Raw genomic sequence first — 26,984 nt, 5'->3', positions numbered from 1 at the left:
GGTGCGAATAGTAGTATATGGATCCATAGGGCTTGATATCCCCGTCCGAGCTAGAGCACTAGCCTTTTAACGGACGTATGCTATTTGAGAAGCGTACACGTTGGTTTGCGTGTATTATTAAGATGATTATACAAAGGGTACAAATTATATATACGTTAAGTTTAGTTACCAGGGTGCTCAATTTCGTAGAATATTTTGATAAACGTTTCTGGATGAAACAACTGAAATCTTGTGATTCACCTTTATACACAGATTATGCGAAACATTAAAACTATGAACTCACCAACCTTTGTGTTGACACTTGTTAGCATGTTTATTCTCAGGTTTCCTAGAAGTCTTCCGCTGTTGCTTATATGTTAGACAAGCTATGTGCATGGAGTCTTACATGACATACTTTTCAAGGAAACGTTGCATTCACCAAATTATCACCTTGTATCTTATTTTGACTGCATTGTCAATGGAAGTACTATTGTAAACTATTATTTACGGTGATTGTCTATATGTAGAAATCATCAGATGTCGAAAACCTTTGATTTAAATATTCATTTATGGTGTGCCTTTTCAAAAGAATGCAATGTTTACAAAACGTATCATATAGAGGTCAAATACCTCGCAATGAAATCAATGAATGACGTATTGTCCATATGGATTTGGAGCGATCGTCACAGTAATATTCATATTCAAACTTTGATTCAATTTCTACAACTATAACAATCTTATTTCGAGTGAAAATCTTACTTGAACTGTTTTCGTGTCATGATTCTTTTTCAAGAACTTTCAAGCCATCCAAGGATCCTTTGAAGCTAGATCTATTTTTCTCATTTCCAGTAGTTTTATCCAGAAAACTTGAGGTAGTAATGATATTCATAACATCATTCGATTCATACATATAAATCTATCTTATTCAAAGGTTTAAACTTGTAATCACTAGAACATAGTTTAGTTAATTCTAAACTTGTTCACAAAAAAAAGTTAATCCTTCTAAATTGACTTTTAAAATCAACTAAACACATGTTCTATATCTATATGATATGCTAACTTTATGATTTAAAACCTGGAAACACGATGAACACCATAAAAATGGATATACGGCGTCGTAGTGAAACCGGGGGCTGTTTTGGTTTGGATAATTAAAAACTATGATAAACTTTGATTTAAAAGTTGTTCTTCTGAGAAAATTATTTTTCATATGAACATGAAACTATATCCAAAAATCAAGGTTAAACTCAAAGTAAAAGTATGTTTTCTAAAATGGTCATCTAGACGTCGTTCTTTCGACTGAAATGACTACCTTTACAAAAATGACTTGTAACTTATATTTCCGACTATAAACCTATACTTTTTCTGTTTAGATTCATAAAATAGAGTTCAATATGAAACCATAGCAATTTGATTCACTCAAAACAGATTTAAAATGAAGAAGTTATGGGTAAAACAAGATTGGATATTTTTGATCTTTTTAGCTACGGGAAATATTTAACAAATCTATACAAATCATATCCTAGCTAACTTATATTGTATTATACATGTATTCTAATATATTTTGTAATCTTGGGATACCATAGACACGTATGCAAATGTTTTGACATATCATATCGACCCGTGTATATATATTATTTGGAACAACCATAGACACTCTATATGCAGTAATGTTGAACTTAGCTATACAGGGTTGAGGTTGATTCCAAAAATATATATACTTTGAATTGTGATCTAGCCTGAGACGTGTATACACTGGGTCGTGGATTGATTCAAGATAATATATATAGATTTATTTCTGTACATCTAACTGTGGACAATTAGTTGTAAGTTACTAACGAAGACAGCTGACTTAATACACTCAAATCTTTAAAACATAATAAAAATGGTTGTAATTATATTTTGATCATACTTTGATATATATGTACATATTTGTATATTTTCGTGAATCGATCCGTGGCCAAGTCTTATTTTCGAGGAAGGAAATATCTGTGAAAGTGAGTTATAGTCCCACTTTTAAAATATAGTATTTTTGGGATGAGAATACATGCAGGTTTTATAAATGATTTACAAAATAGACACAAGTACGTGAAACTACATTCGATGGTTGAATTATCGAAATCGACTATTGTAACGACCCGGAAATTTCCGACCAAATTTAAATCTTATTCTCTATATGTCTCCGACACGATAAGCAAAATCTGTAATGTTGAGTCTAGAAAGTTTGAAATCTATATTCGGATAATCAGCTACCCTTTGACCATGCCTGACGATTCACGAACAATTAAATGTAAATAGTTATGTGTAATTAGTATTATCATATAAGAGATATTATGATTATTATTATTAATGTAATTATTATTAATTGGTATTATTATTATAAAAAAAAAATTTATTATATAAAATTATTATTAACATGATTTTATCATTAAAATTAATTTTTCTAGTATATTATTAGTATTTTCATTATTATTAATAGAATTATATTTATTAATATATTTATAGTAATCAATATAAATATATATGGATATAGTTAACAAATAAATAAATACAGCTAGATATTATACAGTTATATATATAAATTCTTATGTAGATATATTTACAATTATAAATACGATTTAACACTCACAAGGATCCAAATCAACTTTAAATCCCTTTCAAACTATAACAGATTGATAAACACTGTATCTAATTGTTGAAACCAAGATCAATACGTCCAATTTCTGGTAGCAGTCGCATCAAGGTTCATTTTTTTTATTTAAATATCTGTACTAATCGATTATATATAATCAAACATTCTTATTTGGTCATAAGCAAAAGGGGTGTCGTGCTACTCTCTGAATCATTCACAAACTCATCCTTAATATCAGTTATCAACATATATTGTCATATTTATATAGATTAAACTGAAAAATATTCAAGAACCATGGTTGCCTATATACATGCTTCACCTTCACCACCGCCATATTCGACATCAACTTATGTTCTATTATAAATCTATCAATACTTATAACAAGACACCAACACGAACCATATACCCAATTTGATTTCCTGTCTTCCTTGGTGTCAAACTCAAACAACCACACTTTCGAATATCATCTCAAAGCCATGAACCATTGAAACCCAATACCAACGGATCACCACCTCCTATCGTGAACCTTTAATCTTCTTCCTATTTTTATGTATCATCGAACACACCAACAATTCAACTTCTTTTGTTTATGTTTCGTGATACAATTAACACCCAAACACCACACCGTATCCTTTCCATCTTTCTTTCTTGTTTGATTAATAAACAAAATGAAACACCCCAACATGGTTTACTACTCGTCTGTTTGTTGTCTCATGGGTTGCTTGAACCAAACTTGCATCACCTGTTACAACCAAATCACCACCATCCACAACCCACAATCAATTGTTAACATACCTTTCTGTTGTACTGTTTTTGGAACCGAACCAAAACACACCTGCAACTCATTCTAGTTTCTATATTTTCGAAACTCTAATCATAACAACAACCATCATCACCTCCGCTGAAATAACCACACCACCACAACCTGCAAATTGTTCCCTCTCTAAAATTCTATCCCTGTATCGAATCACTAAACCCTCATCTTCTCCATAAAATCACTCAACAATCCTTCACCTGCAACGTTTATTTATTTACTTTTGTTTCTCTTACTCCTATTCGAAAACCACCATCACCGTGATAATCTTCTGCTGCTATTTCATTCTTTTCTGGTTCGATTGAGTCCCATCCCAAAAACGCACCCAAGACCCTTCCATACTGTTCGATGATGCTATTTTCCATCAGAACCCATTTATGAAGTTGTGAACATTGATAATGAAAAGAAAGATGATGATTTCAGGATAATTGAGATAACAATGGTCTCATGGTGACAACCTGATAAAACACGATTTTAAATAATTAAAAGTGTCGGTTAAGTGATCCTTTATAATTATTGATTGATAGTGGAACTTGAGCTGTAAAGTGGTGGCCAAAATTCTTGTTCTTTTATATCTGTTTTGGTTCAGGGATCCCGTAACATTTTTAGGGTATCGGTTCCTAATTATTTATGTAACATGGGCCGTGTTTGTTTAATAGTTGGGCCACAAAATGCTAGTCCATCAATTAATTTGGAGACGGTATAAAACGGGTTATAAAACAATTAAGGTGTAATTAAAAACATGAAAGCGGTTATAGAGGAGTGGTGCGTGGTGTTGTTGGGTGTTCGAGAGGTCAGGGGTTCCAGTCTCAACTAGGACAATTCTTTTTGGACAAAGTTTCTAAAGGGTATACAAAATTTCTTCAAGTTTTATTATCATTATTATGATTAATTGTTATGATCATTATTATTTTTATCATTATTAAAAATTACCATTTTATTTGAAGATATTATTATTAAAAACATAACATTTAAAACTAAAGTTTTATTAAAATTATCGTTACTATCATTGTATTTTTATTATTAATATATTATATTGAATTATAAATAAATGATTAAACTACTTTAAAAAGTATTTATTAATTAATGAAATTTTTTTTTTTTTTTTAACTACTTAAAATATATAGAATAAATATAACTTATTTTTAATATAACTCATATGTTATTATATGTATACTTGTTTATTTAATGAGTGTTTATATAAAAATTTGTTATATGTTTTAATATATACGTAACTGATTTAGGTTCGTGAATCCGATGCCAACCTTATACGTGTTCAATGATGTTATGTGTATTTTTACTACAAAATACAGTATGGTGAGTATATAGTTCCCTTTTAAACTATAAATATTTTGGGCTGAGAATACATGCGCTGTTTTTATAAATGATTTACGTTATGGACACAAGTGATTAAAAATGATATTCTGCGGATTGATGTGCTAGGTAATTTAGTTATATGTTATAATAGCATGTAAGCGCGAATCCTAAAGATAGATCTATCGGGTTTAACACCCCCATCCAGTAGGCTGCACTAGACATAAGAACTAGTGGGCGGATGTTTAGTACTTCGAGGATTATTTATACACTTGCGAGTGTACATATCCATCTTTGCGAAGATGACTTATTATATTATTGTTAAGGTTGGTTACTGAGGCCTCAACATAAGCAGAATGATTTTATACACTTGCGAGTGTATTATATTTTTATATATGAAATCTTGTGGTCCATAGTTATAACGCTGCTAGCATCAAACCTATATATCTCACCAACATTATGTTGACTTTTTAAAGCATGTTATTCTCAGGTACAAATTAAGTCTTCCGCTGTGCATTTGCTCATATTAAGGACATTACCTGGAGTCGATCATCGTAATGGAACCAAATATTGATGACTTCGTCCAGATGGATTGGGTCGGGTCGTCTCATGTGGTATCAGAGCGTTGGTCTTAGTGAACCAGGCCTTGCATTAGTGTGTCTAACTGGTAGTTGTTAGGATACATTAGTGAGTCTGGACTTTGACTGTGTCTGCCTGTCAAAAGTTTTGCTTATCATTTCTAGTCAGAAATCATCTCCTTATTATCCTTAGGAAATTGCCTGCCTATCATTCTTAGGTCTAGACACGTTCTACTGCATCTAGTGCATCGATAGTGTATAGACGAAATTCATATCTTAGTGTATCTGATAATTTCTATCTTGGAGTATCTGTAGATTTGCCTGTCATATGCCGTAGGTTCCTCTGTAGGCTACGAAATCTTTTGTATTATATGTAGATAATCTATGAAGTTAGAATATCATCCGATATCTGAAAATCATTTCACATCGAAGATCCCTCCCAATCACCAAATTGCTCACTTGGCGATGAACCTGAAGCACTTACCGGCGAACCTGTTCGAGAAACCTTTTTCTTTGTCATTTCTAGATTATCTCGTCACAATTATATACTATCCCATGTTTCGAATCTTATTCATCCGCTCGCTTCAATCGTCGATCATCCCGACATAATATAAGAAGTTAACGAACTACATGCTCGAGTAATGGCTTTGGAGAATCTAGTGCGGAGGTTACAAGCACCAACAGCATAATCCGTACCACCATCATCAACGCCGACAATACTCTTATCACCCCAACCACAATCACGTCATAAATCTCAACGTCACGATCTGTACCTCGGATATCAACATCACACACTTCAATATCATCATCTGTACTTCAAGTATACTCCTTGTTTTACATATCATTCTACATCGATTAATTTCGTTCTACGTATTGTTCTACTTCATTTACCTTCGTTCGGCATGGCAATTATGTAATCTCTAAAGCTTTAGAGATCATGTAATCAAGTGCTAACAATAAATCAAATGAGTATAAAATCTTATTGACTCATTAAATCCATAATTACATCTGAAGAAAATATATATGCAAGTATATTTTCATAAAGATCGTAATTAAAAATCTTTCGTACAAACTGTTAATGATGAAAATATTTTAACGGGTGGGTAGTACCCGAGGAATATTTAGAATTCACATTAATAAGTTACACTGTACATTCTTCGAATCTGATTCAACGATCATTTACTATCCTACTTACAACTACCAATACACGTATCCGTTCACCACAGAATAACCATTTCTATTCAAATTTCATATTCGGATTTTGATCTATCAGAATCCAACAAGTGGCATAAAGAAGAAAACATTGGACAAAATAAAATTTGTTAGAAACAGACGAGTTAAATAAATTGAAATATTGTTAGGAATCCACGCTAACTGTTCCTAGCTAACTGTTCCCGGCTAACATTTAATTTATTGCAATTTACATTCTCGCAATTTTATTTATCGTCATTTAATTTCTGTTATTTACTTTTACGCACTTTAAATAACGGGACACGTATGCAAGGTTTCGACTTATCATATCGACCCATCTATATATATATTTCGGAACAACCGTAGACACTCTATATGTGAAGGTGGGAGTTGGCTATACAGGGTCAGAGTTGATTCCAAAATATATATATACTTTGAGTTGTGATCGACACCGAGACCGGTACACGGGTCACGAGACGTATAATTTAATTCGAATATTATATATTAAATTATATATGAATCATTGAACCATCGGACTATTGGACTGCTAACTTTGGACAATTAAAATGAATTAAATTAAAATATTGATTATAACATATGAAACTAAATAATTCTTCAAGCTTGCCACTTGATTTCATCTTAAACCTCATTTGTATCTCGACAATTACAATGCGTGTTCAAATCTTTCATGATTCTTGAAAACCCCTCAATCGAGAGGATGAACCAACCGCGTTTCATCTACGGAAGAAAAGACTTATGCTCCTGAAAGACTCTCGGAGACTGAGTCAACGTTTAACACGCAGCAGTGTTAATTTCTTTAGTGTTATTATTACCCAAAATAACTTTGCAATCCCTTTTCAAATTAGCCAATTTTGTCACAGCTCCAACAAGTTAACCTCGACTTCTCAGAAAGGTTAGTTTCGATATAAATACGCCGTCCTTTCGCCGTCGTTACCGGAGAACCTTTTTATTCCATTATATTACCATCAGCGTTTAATCATCTAAAAACACAAATCTTCTAAAACCACCTCGGTTTGATAACCGATGACTCTGATCCGTTAACTTTGAAAATGCTGACGAAGCAGCATGTGGTAGATGGTCTTAATGGTCAAAAGTTGATGGAAAATTTAAGTACCGAAAAGCGGATTATGCAAAACTATGAAGAAAGTCGTGGACAAATCACAAAGAATAAGTTTGACTTCAAAGAATTTAAAAGATTCAGTGCCTGCTGAAATCCGTAGTACATACCCTACTCCTTACTCTAAAACCTTTGCTGACACTATTCTTCATCATCATCCTTCGGCATTAGAAGTTCCAAGATATTATCATATCTTTTATTATAAATATCCTCAATGTTTCTGAAGATATTTTTATAACTATTCTTATCGGAAATCATCTATCTTCTCACGCTATCTGTATCACATCATAAAAGAAACTGTGTTAGTTTCTAAATTCTGAAACCTTCGAATTTAAAATATGAATGTTTTGAAGTAGTGTTAGGAACTGACGCATGAATTAGTATAATATAATGAAACTTGATCAACTTCATTATATTACAGTAAGTTATGTTAAGTTTCTAATGGAATGTGATGATTCACAGTACCATCATCATGTGCCATGTTACACGGCTCTTACATTCTATCCAATCTCCAAACATATCAAGAACATATCATCTTGATAGTTCTATCTTTCTGGATACTCTGGTAATTTGACAAATCAAAATCGTGCCATTTCCATTTCTTTCTAAGAGCATCAGCTATGTTCATTCCGAAATTTTATACCTACAAATTCCGGACCATTGCTCGCTTGACTCGAGGACGGGAAGAAGAAACAAAAGGGACAAGACCCCGAAATAGAAATTAGGACAAAAATTGCAGCAAATAGGAGGAGATATTAACTATGGATGACAATGATTATAGAAAACAGAAGTAGGGACATTGAAATATAAGTGAAGATATAAAACCCAATAGCAACCCTGAAACTACAAACCGTGCATATCAATACGTATTGTCACGTAAAGACACGGGAGAATTAATAACACTATAATCCCAAGAAAATAGTAGAAGTAAATAGATTCTTCTGGGGGTAAATGAAAAAGAAGAATGACAGATGTGAAAATTAAGAGTATATCAAGGATCAGAATGGGATGGAGCATTTTAAAGAATACTCTAAGGTATAAATTGAGGAAGAAAGGATAGAAAATGGGAGGTATGGAAGTAAGAAAGGGAAGGAAGTGGATTTATATTGAAATATCCGACAAAGAAATCGAAACAGGTCGCCGCACTAAATCAAAGAAGATCTTGATCGCCAAAGAACCAAATCTTATTACGTAAGATTTTCCATAAATTCCGGAAATCAATTCTAATCACGTTATCGGTTCAAACGAATCCATATTATTCATTTCACTCTTTTGTGATAGCTTCACTGGTGCGCTTCACATGATCGAATCATTTTATCCATATCTTCCAATAATGATAAAACTCTATTATACCTCATATTCGTCATGAAAACATTCCTATTGTTATTTATGACAACCTCTACCAAATTTCGGGGACGAAATTTCTTTAACGGGTGGGTACTGTAACGACCCGGAAATTTCCGACCAAATTTAAATCTTATTCTCTATATGTCTCCGACACGATAAGCAAAATCTGTAATGTTGAGTCTAGAAAGTTTGAAATCTATATTCGGATAATCAGCTACCCTTTGACCATGCCTGACGATTCACGAACAATTAAATGTAAATAGTTATGTGTAATTAGTATTATCATATAAGAGATATTATGATTATTATTATTAATGTAATTATTATTAATTGGTATTATTATTATAAAAAAAAAAATTTATTATATAAAATTATTATTAACATGATTTTATCATTAAAATTAATTTTTCTAGTATATTATTAGTATTTTCATTATTATTAATAGAATTATATTTATTAATATATTTATAGTAATCAATATAAATATATATGGATATAGTTAACAAATAAATAAATACAGCTAGATATTATACAGTTATATATATAAATTCTTATGTAGATATATTTACAATTATAAATACGATTTAACACTCACAAGGATCCAAATCAACTTTAAATCCCTTTCAAACTATAACAGATTGATAAACACTGTATCTAATTGTTGAAACCAAGATCAATACGTCCAATTTCTGGTAGCAGTCGCATCAAGGTTCATTTTTTTTATTTAAATATCTGTACTAATCGATTATATATAATCAAACATTCTTATTTGGTCATAAGCAAAAGGGGTGTCGTGCTACTCTCTGAATCATTCACAAACTCATCCTTAATATCAGTTATCAACATATATTGTCATATTTATATAGATTAAACTGAAAAATATTCAAGAACCATGGTTGCCTATATACATGCTTCACCTTCACCACCGCCATATTCGACATCAACTTATGTTCTATTATAAATCTATCAATACTTATAACAAGACACCAACACGAACCATATACCCGATTTGATTTCCTGTCTTCCTTGGTGTCAAACTCAAACAACCACACTTTCGAATATCATCTCAAAGCCATGAACCATTGAAACCCAATACCAACGGATCACCACCTCCTATCGTGAACCTTTAATCTTCTTCCTATTTTTATGTATCATCGAACACACCAACAATTCAACTTCTTTTTTTTATGTTTCGTGATACAATTAACACCCAAACACCACACCGTATCCTTTCCATCTTTCTTTCTTGTTTGATTAATAAACAAAATGAAACACCCTAACATGGTTTACTACTCGTCTGTTTGTTGTCTCATGGGTTGCTTGAACCAAACTTGCATCACCTGTTACAACCAAATCACCACCATCCACAACCCACAATCAATTGTTAACATACCTTTCTGTTGTACTGTTTTTGGAACCGAACCCAAACACACCTGCAACTCATTCTAGTTTCTATATTTTTGAAACTCTAATCATAACAACAACCATCATCACCTCCGCTGAAATAACCACACCACCACAACCTGCAAATTGTTCCCTCTCTAAAATTCTATCCCTGTATCGAATCACTAAACCCTCATCTTCTCCATAAAATCACTCAACAATCCTTCACCTGCAACGTTTATTTATTTACTTTTGTTTCTCTTACTCCTATTCGAAAACCACCATCACCGTGATAATCTTCTGCTGCTATTTCATTCTTTTCTGGTTCGATTGAGTCCCATCCCAAAAATGCACCCAAGACCCTTCCATACTGTTCGATGATGCTATTTTCCATCAGAACCCATTTATGAAGTTGTGAACATTGATAATGAAAAGAAAGATGATGATTTCAGGATAATTGAGATAACAATGGTCTCATGGTGACAACCTGATAAAACACGATTTTAAATAATTAAAAGTGTCGGTTAAGTGATCCTTTATAATTATTGATTGATAGTGGAACTTGAGCTGTAAAGTGGTGGCCAAAATTCTTGTTCTTTTATATCTGTTTCGGTTCAGGGATCCCGTAACATTTTTAGGGTATCGGTTCCTAATTATTTATGTAACATGGGCCGTGTTTGTTTAATAGTTGGGCCACAAAATGCTAGTCCATCAATTAATTTGGAGACGGTATAAAACGGGTTATAAAACAATTAAGGTGTAATTAAAAACATGAAAGCGGTTATAGAGGAGTGGTGCGTGGTGTTGTTGGGTGTTCGAGAGGTCAGGGGTTCCAGTCTCAACTAAGACAATTCTTTTTGGACAAAGTTTCTAAAGGGTATACAAAATTTCTTCAAGTTTTATTATCATTATTATGATTAATTGTTATGATCATTATTATTTTTATCATTATTAAAAATTACCATTTTATTTGAAGATATTATTATTAAAAAGCATAACATTTAAAACTAAAGTTTTATTAAAATTATCGTTACTATCATTGTATTTTTATTATTAATATATTATATTGAATTATAAATAAATGATTAAACTACTTTAATAAGTATTTATTAATTAATGAAATTTTTATTTTTTTATTTTTTTAACTACTTAAAATATATAGAATAAATATAACTTATTATTAATATAACTCATATGTTATTATATGTATACTTGTTTATTTAATGAGTGTTTATATAAAAATTTGTTATATGTTTTAATATATACGTAACTGATTTAGGTTCGTGAATCCGATGCCAACCTTATACGTGTTCAATGATGTTATGTGTATTTTTACTACAAAATACAGTATGGTGAGTATATAGTTCCCTTTTAAACTATAAATATTTTGGGCTGAGAATACATGCGCTGTTTTTATAAATGATTTACGTTATGGACACAAGTGATTAAAAATGATATTCTGCGGATTGATGTGCTAGGTAATTTAGTTATATGTTATAATAGCATGTAAGCGCGAATCCTAAAGATAGATCTATCGGGTTTAACACCCCCATCCAGTAGGCTGCACTAGACATAAGAACTAGTGGGCGGATGTTTAGTACTTCGAGGATTATTTATACACTTGCGAGTGTACATATCCATCTTTGCGAAGATGACTTATTATATTATTGTTAAGGTTGGTTACTGAGGCCTCAACATAAGCAGAATGATTTTATACACTTGCGAGTGTATTATATTTTTATATATGAAATCTTGTGGTCCATAGTTATAACGCTGCTAGCATCAAACCTATATATCTCACCAACATTATGTTGACTTTTTAAAGCATGTTATTCTCAGGTACAAATTAAGTCTTCCGCTGTGCATTTGCTCATATTAAGGACATTACTTGGAGTCGATCATCGTAATGGAACCAAATATTGATGACTTCGTCCAGATGGATTGGGTCGGGTCGTCTCAACTATGCCCCTTTTTATTAAGTCTGGCAATCTAAGAATTAGGGAACAGACACCCTAATTGACTCGAATCCTAAAGATAGATCTATTGGGCCTAACAAACCCCATCCAAAGTACCGGATGCTTTAGTACTTCGAAATTTATATCATATCCGAAGGGTTTCCCGGAATGATGGGGATATTCTTATATACGCATCTTGTTAATGTCGGTTACCAGGTGTTCACCATATGAATGATTTTTATCTCTATGTATGGGATGTGTATTGAAATATGAAATCTTGTGGTCTATTGTTACAATTTGATATATATAGGTTAAACCTATAACTCACCAACATTTTTGTTGACGTTTAAAGCATGTTTATTCTCAGGTGAATACTAAGAGCTTCCGCTGTTGCATACTAAAATAAGGACAAGATTTGGAGTCCATGTTTGTATGATATTGTGTAAAAACTGCATTCAAGAAACATATGTCGATGTAATATATTTCTATTGTAAGCCATTATGTAATGGTCGTGTGTAAACAGTATATTTTAGATTATCATTATTTGATAATCTACGTAATGTTTTTAAAACCTTTATTGATAAAATAAAGGTTATGGTTGTTTTAAAAATGAATGCAGTCTTTGAAAAACGTCTCATATAGAGGTCAAAACCTCGCAACGAAATCAATTAATATGGAACGTTTATAATCAATATGAACGGGACATTTCACTCTTATCCCATCCATTCATGTTGTAATTCATTACAAATGTGTCAAACCTCTTTGAAAAGGAATTAAGGATAAGGTCTGTGGCTAATTCGTTAGACACGTTGCAGTTTAGATGGTTCGCTCGATCAATTAGGCTTTTCATCTTAAGGACATAAGATGAAACGGATTGGGAGTCGTCCATCCGACATGCATGAAGCGCTCGAACCGTTTCGAAGCGCTCGACACGAGCTTGTTGAAGGAACATCTCCTTCAACTGTGTGATCATGTCATATGAACTATGATGCTCAAAATCCTTTTGGAGTTAGGGTATCATATGTAGTGACCCGAACTTTTCCATGTTTATATATATTAATTGAGATTGATATTTACATGATTAAATGTTTCCAACATGTTAAGCAATCAAACTTGTTAAGACTTGATTAATTGAAATATGTTTCATATAGACAATTGACCACCCAAGTTGACCGGCGATTCACGAACGTTAAAACTTGTAAAAACGACATGACGATATATATATATATATGGATATACATATGGTTAACATGAGATTATGATAAGTAAGTATCTCCATAAGTATATTAACAATGAGTTATATACATATAAACAAGACTACTAACTTAAGGATTTCGAAACGAGACATATATGTAACGATTATCGTTGTAACGACATTTAAATGTATATATATCATATTAAGATATATTAATATATCATAATATCATGATAATATAATAATTTAACATCTCATTAGATATAATAAATAATGGGTTAACAACATTAATTGAGATCGTTAACTTAAAGGTTTCAAAACAACACTTACATGTAACGACTAACGATGACTTAACGACTCAGTTAAAATGTATATACAAGTAGTGTATTTAGATGTATTAAAATACTTTTGGAAGACTTCAAGACATATATCAAAACACTCATACTTAACGAAAATGGTTACAGTTACTTTTCCATTCTTTTCTTTCATCAAGAATTCTAGTCGTATTCTTACCCGTATTATACACAGCTTCAAAACGTACTTACTATGAGTATATACCAATAGGAACTAGCATTGGATTCCACTCTTGATTATGTCATGTATGACTAATCAATTTTAACTTCTACCATGAGCTAGTCAACTAACTAGAACTCCTTTTAACCCCACTCACCACTCACCAATTACCACTCATCATTCACTCCATTTCACTTCCAATTCTCTTTCTAATTCTCTCTCAACACACACACACACTATTATGAACGTATTTTTCTAGTAGTTAATCATCATCTTCATCAAAAATCACTTCAAGAATCAAGCTATAATCATCATAGGAAGAAAACTTCAAGAACACTTCAAAAATCCCTTCAAGTTTACTAATTTACTTTCAAGCTTTCTAATCCATTCCAAGTAATCATCTAAGATCAAGAAACCTTTGTTATATACAGTAGGTTATCTTTCTTATTCAAGGTAATATTCATATTCAAACTTTGAATCAATTTCTATAACTATAAACTATCTTAATTCGAGTAAAAATCTTACTTAAACTTGTTTTTGTGTCATGATCCTACTTCAAGAACTTTCAAGCCATCCAAGATCCTTTGAAGCTAGATCATTTCTTGTCACTTCCAGTAGGTTTACCTACTAAACTTGAGGTAGTAATGATGTTCATAACATCATTCAATTCATATATATAAAACTATCTTATTCGAAGGTTTAAACTCGTAATCACTAAAACATAGTTTAGTTAATTCTAAACTTGTTCGCAAACAAAAGTTAATCCTTATAACTTGACTTTTAAAATTAACTACACACATGTTATATATCTATATGATATGCTAACTTAATGATTTAAAACCTGGAAACACGAAAAACACCGTAAAACCGGATTTACGCCGTCGTAGTAATACCGCGGGCTGTTTTGGGTTAGTTAATTAAAAACTATGATAAACTTTGATTTAAAAGTTGTTATTCTGAGAAAATGATTTTTATTATGAACATGAAACTATATCCAAAAATTATGGTTAAACTCAAAGTGGAAGTATGTTTTCTAAAATGGTCATCTAGACGTCGTTCTTTCGACTGAAATGACTACCTTTACAAAAATGACTTGTAACTTATTTTTCCGACTATAAACCTATACTTTTCTGTTTAGATTCATAAAATAGAGTTCAATATGAAACCATAGCCATTTGATTCACTCAAAACGGATTTAATATGAAGAAGATATGGGTAAAACAAGATTGGATAATTTTTCTCATTTTAGCTACGTGAAAATTGGTAACAAATCTATTCCAACCATAACTTAATCAACTTGTATTGTATATTATGTAATCTTGAGATACCATAGACACGTATACAATGTTTCGACCTATCATGTCGACACATCTATATATATTTCGGAACAACCATAGACACTCTATATGTGAATGTTGGAGTTAGCTATACAGGGTTGAGGTTGATTCCAAAATATATATAGTTTGAGTTGTGATCAATACTGAGATACGTATACACTGGGTCGTGGATTGATTCAAGATAATATTTATCGATTTATTTCTGTACATCTAACTGTGGACAACTAGTTGTAGGTTACTAACGAGGACAGCTGACTTAATAAACTTAAAACATCAAAATATATTAAAAGTGTTGTAAATATATTTTAAACATACTTTGATATATATGTATATATTGTTATAGGTTCGTGAATCAACCAGTGGCCAAGTCTTACTTCCCGACGAAGTAAAAATCTGTGAAAGTGAGTTATAGTCCCACTTTTAAAATCTAATATTTTTGGGATGAGAATACATGCAGGTTTTATAAATGATTTACAAAATAGACACAAGTACGTGAAACTACATTCTATGGTTGAATTATCGAAATCGAATATGCCCCTTTTTATTAAGTCTGGTAATCTAAGAATTAGGGAACAGACACCCTAATTGACGCGAATCCTAAAGTTAGATCTATTGGGCCTAACAAACCCCTTCCAAAGTACCGGATGCTTTAGTACTTCGAAATTTATATCATATCCGAAGGGTGTCCCGGAATGATGGGGATATTCTTATATATATGCATCTTGTTAATGTCGGTTACCAGGTGTTCACCATATGAATGATTTTTATCTCTATGTATGGGATGTGTATTGAAATATGAAATCTTGTGGTCTATTGTTACGATTTGATATATATAGGTTAAACCTATAACTCACCAACATTTTTGTTGACATTTAAAGCATGTTTATTCTCAGGTGAATACTAAGAGCTTCCGCTATTGCATACTAAAATAAGGACAAGATTTGGAGTCCATGTTTGTATGATATTGTGTAAAAACAGCATTCAAGAAACTGATTTCGATGTAACATATTTGTATTGTAAACCATTACGTAATGGTCGTGTGTAAACAAGATATTTTAGATTATCATTATTTGATAATCTACGTAAAGCTTTTTAAACCTTTATTTATGAAATGAAGGTTATGGTTTGTTTTAAAAATGAATGCAGTCTTTGAAAAACGTCTCATATAGAGGTCAAAACCTCGCAACGAAATCAATTAATATGGAACGTTTTTAATCAATAAGAACGGGACATTTCAGTTGGTATCCGAGCGTTGGTCTTAGAGAACCAGAAAATTTGCATTAGTATGTCTTATCGAGTTTGTTAGGATGCATTAGTGAGTCTGGACTTCGACCGTGTTTTCTTTAAAAATGATTGCTTAACATTTTTGTTGGAAACTATATATTTTTAACATATGAATATTATGTGATATATTAATCTCTTAACGTGTTTGATATTATGTGATAGATGTCTACCTCTAAAACAAGTCCCATTGACTCACCTAATAATAATGAAGAGTCAAATGTAAATTGGAATGATTCGTGGACTGATTCACAAGTTCCCAAAGAGGAACCGGAAGAAGAGTCGGAACAGGAAGAAGAATCGGAACCGGAAGAAGAATCGGAACCGGAAGAAGAAATAGAACCGGTGGGGGAAATAATAAAACGGTTAAGTAAAAGAGAATCCTCAACCAACCAACCAAGGTTAATTATGGTCAATGGTGTTTCCGCCAAGGAAGCAAAATATTGGGAGGATTACCAATTCTCCGATGAATCGGATTCCGACGAGAATTCCGATGATGTTATAGAAATTACCCCAACTGAATTTAAAAAGGCAAAAGAAAATAATAAGGGAAAGGGCATAAAAATAGAGAAATCTAATTCCAACCCCGATGAACTTTATATGTATCGTCAACCCCCGAAGTCCTTAAGTTGTAACAATGACCCGGGAACCTCTAAACCACCAGGTTTTTCTAAACCAATGTGGACAACGACGGCTCGTATTAGGGGAACATCATATATCCCTAGAAACTTGGAAAAACGAACCAAAACTGAACAAGAAGAAACGAGCGAGTCGGAATAAGATAGTTGTATTCGTGTGGTGTAATATATGTAATATAGTGTGCTTATGCTTTATGATATATGTAAAAATTTCTTGTATTAATAAGTATTTTTTTTATGAATCTAACTCTTGTCTATTTTACAGTATAAAAACACAAAATGGATAGACAACCCAATATTTTAAGAGACCTACCCGGAGACATGATTGATGAAATCTTGTCTAGAGTCGGTCAGAATTCCTCGGCACAACTATTTAAGGCGAGATCAGTTTGTAAGACATTCGAAGAACGTTCCAAGAATGCCTTGGTTTATAAAAGGCTTTCGTTAGAAAGATGGGGGATATCACATTGGGAAATCCATAAGTTACGATGTGTTTACTTTGACGCATATATTGCGGGGAACCCAAATGCTATTTTACGAAATGGGTTAAGAAATTATTTTGACTCAGTATATCCGAATAGAGGACTTCGTGATTTAGAAAAAGCGGCTAACATGCAGCATAAAGAAGCATGTTATGCTTACGGGTTAGTAATGTTCGCTTCTCACCAAAGTGAGAAGAAGAACATCGGGCTACAACTATTAAACAAAACGTTCCCACAAGTGACGGAGTCGGTAATTGGGGTAAGAAATGAGGTTTTTAGGTTATTACGAGACTGTTGGTCATTACGTAACTCTCGTCCCTTTGACGACGTTACAACACGCTATCTTATCAACGGCCATAAAGGTTATGTTCCACAAGACCAAGGATGGGAAGTAGTCCTAGTAAAACCAGAATGCATGACTTGTTTCTGGACGTATGAATTACGTGTCTTTATTGCCTTTGCTGAACGACTTGTGTACTATCTAGAATTATCTTCACAACTATCTTGTATCAAAGTTATTGTGTGGTATATTTCATGCTTTATGTAAAATAAGCGGTATTGTAAGTTTGTAAAATATTGTATAAAAGTTTGAACGCGAAATATTATTACAATCAGTTTTTCATGTAGAATTGTAGTAGTTGAATTGTATATTAGCTACTAAGTATGAACTTAACGGGTAGGTACTACCCGAATTTAAACTTATAAAACGCTAATATGAAGAAAAAGCTTTTATAAATGTGTTCATATTATGCTATGAAATACTATTAACTACTCTTAATATTCTGTATGATTAACTTGTTCCATTTGACTATTTTGAAGGAAATGGCACCGACTACTCGACACACCGTGAATAAGAATGAAGAGGAATTCCGTACTTTTCTAGCTTCAAACATAGCCGCAGTACAGGCTGCGCTACATACCAACAATAACCTTGGATCTTGCAGTACAGGAAATCGTGTAGGATGCACCTACAAAGAATTCACTGCCTGCAAACCTTTGGAATTTGATGGAACCGAAGGACCGATCGGATTGAAACGGTGGACCGAGTAGGTCGAATCGGTGTTTGCCATAAGTAAGTGTACTGAAGAGGACAAAGTGAAGTACGCTAAACATACCTTCACAGGTTCTGCGTTAACATGGTGGAATACCTATCTAGAGCAAGTGGGACAAGATGATGCGTACGCACTACCGTGGTCAGCATTCAAGCACTTGATGAACGAGAAGTACCGTCCCAGAACCGAGGTCAATAAGCTCAAGACAGAACTTAGAGGGTTACGAACCCAAGGATTTGATATTACCACGTACGAAAGACGATTCACAGAATTGTGCCTATTGTGTCCGGGAGCATTCGAAGATGAGGAAGAGAAGATCGACGCGTTTGTGAAAGGATTACCGGAAAGAATCCAAGAAGATATAAGTTCACACGAGCCCGCCTCCATACAACAGGCATGTAGAATGGCTCACAAACTAGTGAACCGGATTGAAGAAAGATTTAAAGAACAGACTGCTGAAGAGGCCAATGTGAAGCAAGTCAAAAGAAAGTGGGAGGAAAACGGTGATAAGAATCACCAATACAACAACAACAGCAATTACAATAATAATCGCAACAATTATCCCAACAATCGCAACATCAATCGCAACTACAACAAACGGCCCAACAACAACAACAACAACAACAACAATAACAACAGCAACTACAACAATCATCTCAACAACAATAATAACCGCAACAACAACAACAATCAGAAGCAGCTATGCCAAAGGTGTGAAAAGTATCACTCGGGGTTCTGCACCAAATTTTGCAACAAGTGTAAAAGAAATTGTCATAGCGCGGTGAAGTGTGAGGTCTACAGACCAGGGGTTAATAGAACGAAAGGAACAAATGGTGTCGGAACGAGTAATGGCGGAGCAAGTAGTGTCGGAGCAAGTTATGCCAATGTAGTTTGTTATAAATGTGGAAAACCGGGCCACATTATTAGAAATTGCCCGAACCAGGAGAACACGAATGGAGAAGGCCGCGGAAGAGTTTTCAATATTAATGCGGCAGAGGCACAGGAAGACCCGGAGCTTGTTACGGGTACGTTTCTTATTGACAATAAATCTGCTTACGTTTTATTTGATTCGGGTGCGGATAGAAGCTATATGAGTAGTGATTTTTGTGCTAAATTAAGTTGTCCATTGACGCCTTTGGATAGTAAATTTTTACTCGAATTAGCAAATGGTAAATTAATTTCAGCAGATAATATATGTCAGAATCGAGAAATTAAACTGGTTAGCGAAACATTTAAGATTGATTTGATACCAGTAGAGTTATGGAGTTTTGATGTGATAATCGGTATGGACTGGTTGAAAGAAGTGAAAGCAGAGATCATTTGTTACAAAAATGCAATTCGCATTATACGAGAAAAAGGAAAACCATTAATGGTGTACAGAGAAAAGGGCAACACGAAGCTACATATTATTAGTAATTTGAAGGCACAAAAACTAATAAGAAAAGGTTGCTATGCTGTTCTAGCACACGTCGATAAAGTACAAACTGAAGAAAAGAGCATCAATGATGTTCCCATTGCAAAAGAATTTCCTGATGTATTTCCGAAAGAATTACCGGGATTACCCCCACAGCGATCCGTTGAATTTCAAATAGATCTTGTACCAGGAGCTGCGCCAATAGCTCTGTGCTACTTACAGACTCGCACCCAGCGAGATGAAAGAACTGCAAAGCCAATTACAAGAACTTTTAGAGCGTGGTTTCATTCGACCAAGCACATCACCGTGGGGAGCTCCTGTTTTGTTTGTCAAGAAGAAAGATGGTACATTCAGGTTGTGTATCGACTATCGAGAGTTGAACAAACTTACCATCAAGAACCGCTACCCACTACCGAGAATCGACGACTTATTTAATCAACTACAAGGCTCGTCTGTTTATTCAAAGATTGACTTACGTTCCGGGTATCATCAAATGCGGGTGAAAGAAGATGATATTCCAAAGACTTCTTTCAGAACACATTACGGTCATTACGAGTTTATGGTCATGCCGTTTGGTTTAACTAATGCACCAGCTGTGTTCATGGACCTTATGAACCGAGTGTGTGGACCATACCTTGACAAGTTTATCATTGTTTTCATTGATGACATACTTATTTACTCAAAGAATGACCAAAAACACGGTGAACATTTGAGAAAGGTGTTAGAAGTATTGAGGAAGGAAGAATTGTACGCTAAGTTTTCAAAGTGTGCATTTTGGTTGGAAAAAGTTCAATTCCTCGGTCACATAGTGAACAAAGAAGGTATTAAGGTGGATTCGGCAAAGATAGAAACTGTTGAAAAGTGGGAAACCCCGTAAACTCCGAAACACATAGGCCAGTTTTTAGGACTAGCTGGTTACTACAGAAGGTTCATCCAAGACTTTTCCAGAATAGCAAAACCCTTGACTGCATTAACGCATAAAGGGAAGAAATTTGAATGGAATGATGAAAAAGAGAAAGCGTTTCAGTTATTGAAGAAAAAGCTAACTACGGCAGCTATATTGTCATTGCCTGAAGGGAATGATGATTTTGTGATTTATTGTGACGCATCAAAGCAAGGTCTCGGTTGTGTATTAATGCAACGAACGAAGGTGATTGCTTATGCGTCTAGACAATTGAAGATTCACGAACAAAATTATACGACGCATGATTTGGAATTAGGCGCGGTTGTTTTTGCATTAAAAACTTGGAGGCACTACTTATATGGGGTGAAAAGTATTATATATACCGACCACAAAAGTCTTCAACACATATTTAATCAGAAACAACTGAATATGAGGCAGCGTAGGTGGATTGAATTATTGAATGATTACGACTTTGAGATTCGTTACCACCCGGGGAAGGCAAATGTGGTAGCCGATGCCTTGAGCAGGAAGGACAGAGAACCCATTCGAGTAAAATCTATGAATATAATGATTCATAATAACCTTACTACTCAAATAAAGGAGGCGCAACAAGAAGTTTTAAAGGATGAAATACCCAAAGGATCGGAGAAACATCTTAATATTCGGGAAGACGGAACCCGGTATAGGGCTGAAAGGATTTGGGTACCAAAATTTGGAGATATGAGAGAAATGGTACTTAGAGAAGCTCATAAAACCAGATACTCAATACATCCTTGAACGGGGAAGATGTACAAGGATCTCAGGAAATATTTTTGGTGGCCGGGTATGAAAGCCGATGTTGCTAAATACATAGGAGAATGTTTGACGTGTTCTAAGGTCAAAGCTGAGCATCAGAAACCATCAGGTCTACTTCAACAACCCGAAATCCCGGAATGGAAATGGGAAAACATTACCATGGATTTCATCATTAAATTGCCAAGGACTGCAAGTGGTTTTGATACTATTTGGGTAATAGTTGATCGTCTCACCAAATCAGCACATTTCCTGCCAATAAGAGAAGATGACAAGATGGAGAAGTTAGCACGACTGTATTTAAAGGAAGTCGTCTCCAGACATGGAATACCAATCTCTATTATCTCTGATAGGGATGGCAGATTTATTTCAAGATTCTGGCAGACATTACAGCAAGCATTAGGAACTCGTCTAGACATGAGTACTGCCTATCATCCACAAACTGATGGGCAGAGCGAAAGGACGATACAAACGCTTGAAGACATGCTACGAGCATGTGTTATTGATTTCAGAAACAGTTGGGATCGACATCTACCATTAGCAGAATTTTCCTACAACAACAGCTACCATTCATGCATTGAGATGGCGCCGTTTGAATCACTTTATGGTAGAAAGTGCAGGTCTCCGATTTGTTGGAGTGAAGTGGGGGATAGACAGATTACGGGTACGGAGATTATACAAGAAACTACCGAGAAGATCATCCAAATTCAACAACGGTTGAAAATCGCCCAAAGTCGACAAAAGAGCTACGCTGACATTAAAAGAAAAGATATAGAATTTGAAATTGGAGAGATGGTCATGCTTAAAGTTGCACCTTGGAAAGGCGTTGTTCGATTTGGTAAACGAGGGAAATTAAATCCAAGGTATATTGGACCATTCAAGATTATTGATCGTGTCGGACCAGTAGCTTACCGACTTGAGTTACCTCAACAACTCGCGGCTGTACATAACACTTTCCACGTCTCGAATTTGAAGAAATTTTTTGCTAAAGAAGATCTCACTATTCCGTTAGATGAAATCCAAATCAACGAAAAACTCCAATTAATCGAAGAACCCGTCAAAATAATGGATCGTGAGGTTAAAAGACTTAAGCAAAACAAGATACCAATTGTTAAGGTTCGATGGAATGCTCGTAGAGGACCCGAGTTCACCTGGGAGCGTGAAGATCAAATGAAGAAGAAATACCCGCATCTATTTCCAGAAGATTCGTCAACACCTTCAACAGCTTAAAATTTCGGGACGAAATTTATTTAACGGGTAGGTACTGTAGTGACCCGAACTTTTCCATGTTTATATATATTAATTGAAATTGATATTTACATGATTAAATGTTTCCAACATGTTAAGCAATCAAACTTGTTAAGACTTGATTAATTGAAATATGTTTCATATAGACAATTGACCACCCAAGTTGACCGGCGATTCACGAACGTTAAAACTTGTAAAAATGACATGACGATATATATATGGATATACATATGGTTAACATGAGATTATGATAAGTAAGTATCTCCATAAGTATATTAACAATGAGTTATATACATATAAACAAGACTACTAACTTAAGGATTTCGAAACGAGACATATATGTAACGATTATCGTTGTAACGACATTTAAATGTATATATATCATATTAAGATATATTAATATATCATAATATCATGATAATATAATCAGTTAACATCTCATTAGATATAATAAACAGTGGGTTAACAACATTAATTGAGATCGTTAACTTAAAGGTTTCAAAACAACACTTACATGTAACGACTAACGATGACTTAACGACTCAGTTAAAATGTATATACAAGTAGTGTATTTAGATGTATTAAAATACTTTTTGAAGACTTCAAGACATATATCAAAACACTCATACTTAACGAAAATGGATACAGTTACTTTTCCATTCTTTTCTTTCATCAAGAATTCTAGTCGTATTCTTACCCGTATTATACACAGCTTCAAAACGTACTTACTATGAGTATATACCAATAGGAACTAGCATGGGATTCCACTCTTGATTATGTCATGTATGACTAATCAATTTTAACTTCTACCATGAGCTAGTCAACTAACTAGAACTCCTTTTAACCCCACTCACCACTCACCAATTACCACTCATCATTCACTCCATTTCACTTCCAATTCTCTTTCTAATTCTCTCTCAACACACACACACTATTATGAACGTATTTTTCCAGTAGTTAATCATCATCTTCATCAAAAATCACTTCAAGAATCAAGCTATAATCATCATAGGAAGAAAACTTCAAGAACACTTCAAAAATCCCTTCAAGTTTACTAATTTACTTCCAAGCTTTCTAATCCATTCCAAGTAATCATCTAAGATCAAGAAACCTTTGTTATATACAGTAGGTTATCTTTCTTATTCAAGGTAATATTCATATTCAAACTTTGATTCAATTTCTAGAACTATAAACTATCTTAATTCGAGTAAAAATCTTACTTGAACTTGTTTTTGTGTCATGATCCTACTTCAAGAACTTTCAAGCCATCCAAGATCCTTTGAAGCTAGATCATTTCTTGTCACTTCCAGTAGGTTTACCTACTAAACTTGAGGTAGTAATGATGTTCATAACATCATTCGATTCATATATATAAAACTATCTTATTCGAAGGTTTAAACTCGTAATCACTAGAACATAGTTTAGTTAATTCTAAACTTGTTCGCAAACAAAAGTTAATCCTTCAAACTTGACTTTTAAAATTAACTACACACATGTTCTATATCTATATGATATTCTAACTTAATGATTTAAAACCTGGAAACACGAAAAACACCGTAAAACCGGATTTACGCCATCGTAGTAACACCGCGGGCTGTTTTGGGTTAGTTAATTAAAAACTATGATAAACTTTGATTTAAAAGTTGTTATTCTGAGAAAATTATTTTTATTATGAACATGAAACTATATCCAAAAATTATGGTTAAACTCAAAGTGGAAGTATGTTTTCTAAAATGGTCATCTAGACGTCGTTCTTTCGACTGAAATGACTACCTTTACAAAAACGACTTGTAACTTATTTTTCTGACTATAAACCTATACTTTTCTGTTTAGATTCATAAAATAGAGTTCAATATGAAACCATAGCAATTTGATTCACTCAAAACGGATTTAAAATGAAATAGTTATGGGTAAAACAAGATTAGATAATTTTTCTCATTTTAGCTACGTGAAAATTGGTAACAAATCTATTCCAACCATAACTTAATCAACTTGTATTGTATATTATGTAATCTTGAGATACCATAGACACGTATACAATGTTTCGACCTATCATGTCGACACATCTATATATATTTCGGAACAACCATAGACACTCTATATGTGAATGTTGGAGTTAGCTATACAGGGTTGAGGTTGATTCCAAAATATATATAGTTTGAGTTGTGATCAATACTGAGATACGTATACACTGGGTCGTGGATTGATTCAAGATAATATTTATCGATTTATTTCTGTACATCTAACTGTGGACAACTAGTTGTAGGTTACTAACGAGGACAGCTGACTTAATAAACTCAAAACATCAAAATATATTAAAAGTGTTGTAAATATATTTTAAACATACTTTGATATATATGTATATATTGTTATAGGTTCGTGAATCAACCAGTGGCCAAGTCTTACTTCCTGACAAAGTAAAAATCTGTGAAAGTGAGTTATAGTCCCACTTTTAAAATCTAATATTTTTGGGATGAGAATACATGCAAGTTTTATAAATGATTTACAAAATAGACACAAGTACGTGAAACTACATTCTATGGTTGAATTATCGAAATCGAATATGCCCCTTTTTATTAAGTCTGGTAATCTAAGAATTAGGGAACAGACACCCTAATTGACGCGAATCCTAAAGATAGATCTATTGGGCCTAACAAACCCCATCCAAAGTACCGGATGTTTTAGTACTTCGAAATTTATATCATATCCAAAGGGTGTCCCGGAATGATGGGGATATTCTTATATATATGCATCTTGTTAATGTCGGTTACCAGGTGTTCACCATATGAATGATTTTTATCTCTATGTATGGGATGTGTATTGAAATATGAAATCTTGTGGTCTATTGTTACGATTTGATATATATAGGTTAAACCTATAACTCACCAACATTTTTGTTGACATTTAAAGCATGTTTATTCTCAGGTGAATACTAAGAGGTTCCGCTGTTGCATACTAAAATAAGGACAAGATTTGGAGTCCATGTTTGTATGATATTGTGTAAAAACTGCATTCAAGAAACTGATTTCGATGTAACATATTTGTATTGTAAACCATTATGTAATGGTCGTGTGTAAACAGGATATTTTAGATTATCATTATTTGATAATCTACGTAAAGCTTTTTAAACCTTTATTTATGAAATAAAGGTTATTGGTTTGTTTTAAAAATGAATGCAGTCTTTGAAAAAAGTCTCATATAGAGGTCAAAACCTCGCAACGAAATCAATTAATATGGAACGTTTTTAATCAATAAGAACGGGACATTTCATCATAGTCCCAAGCATGAGGTAAGAACCTTGCACCGAATCGGTGCAATATTTCTCCCAATAAGCCATGCCTTCCGTATCATCCTCGTCCGGTTGATCGGGAATGGGGTCTTCCAACACATATGCCCTATCCTCTAGTTTGAGGACAATTCTTAGATTGCGAAACCAATCCATGAAGTTCGTATGGTTGAGTTTTTCCTTTTCGAGGATTGACCTCAATGATAGGTTGTTAGAGTTGATTGGTGCGTTTGGAATGTTGTTGTTATTGGCGGCCATCTACAAAATTTAACAAAGTTGTTTAAGTATTAATTTTAATTTAACAATCAATACCCTTTAAATCCAATGGATATTTATTAAATTTTAGAATCCAACGATAAACCAAATTTTGGTTAGGTGACCTTTATCCCGTCATTTGATTTAGCTAGGTAGTCATTATATGACAATTGCAATCCTTTTGCAACTTCTAAGTTATGGGATCATGCAATCCTTTTGCATGGCATATTTATCCCATCAACGCCTATTTGTTCCT

The sequence above is a fragment of the Rutidosis leptorrhynchoides genome, chromosome 9 (assembly GCF_046630445.1).
Source record: "Rutidosis leptorrhynchoides isolate AG116_Rl617_1_P2 chromosome 9, CSIRO_AGI_Rlap_v1, whole genome shotgun sequence".
Classification (NCBI taxonomy): Eukaryota; Viridiplantae; Streptophyta; class Magnoliopsida; order Asterales; family Asteraceae; genus Rutidosis; species Rutidosis leptorrhynchoides.
Note: the sequence above shows the minus strand (reverse complement) of the source record.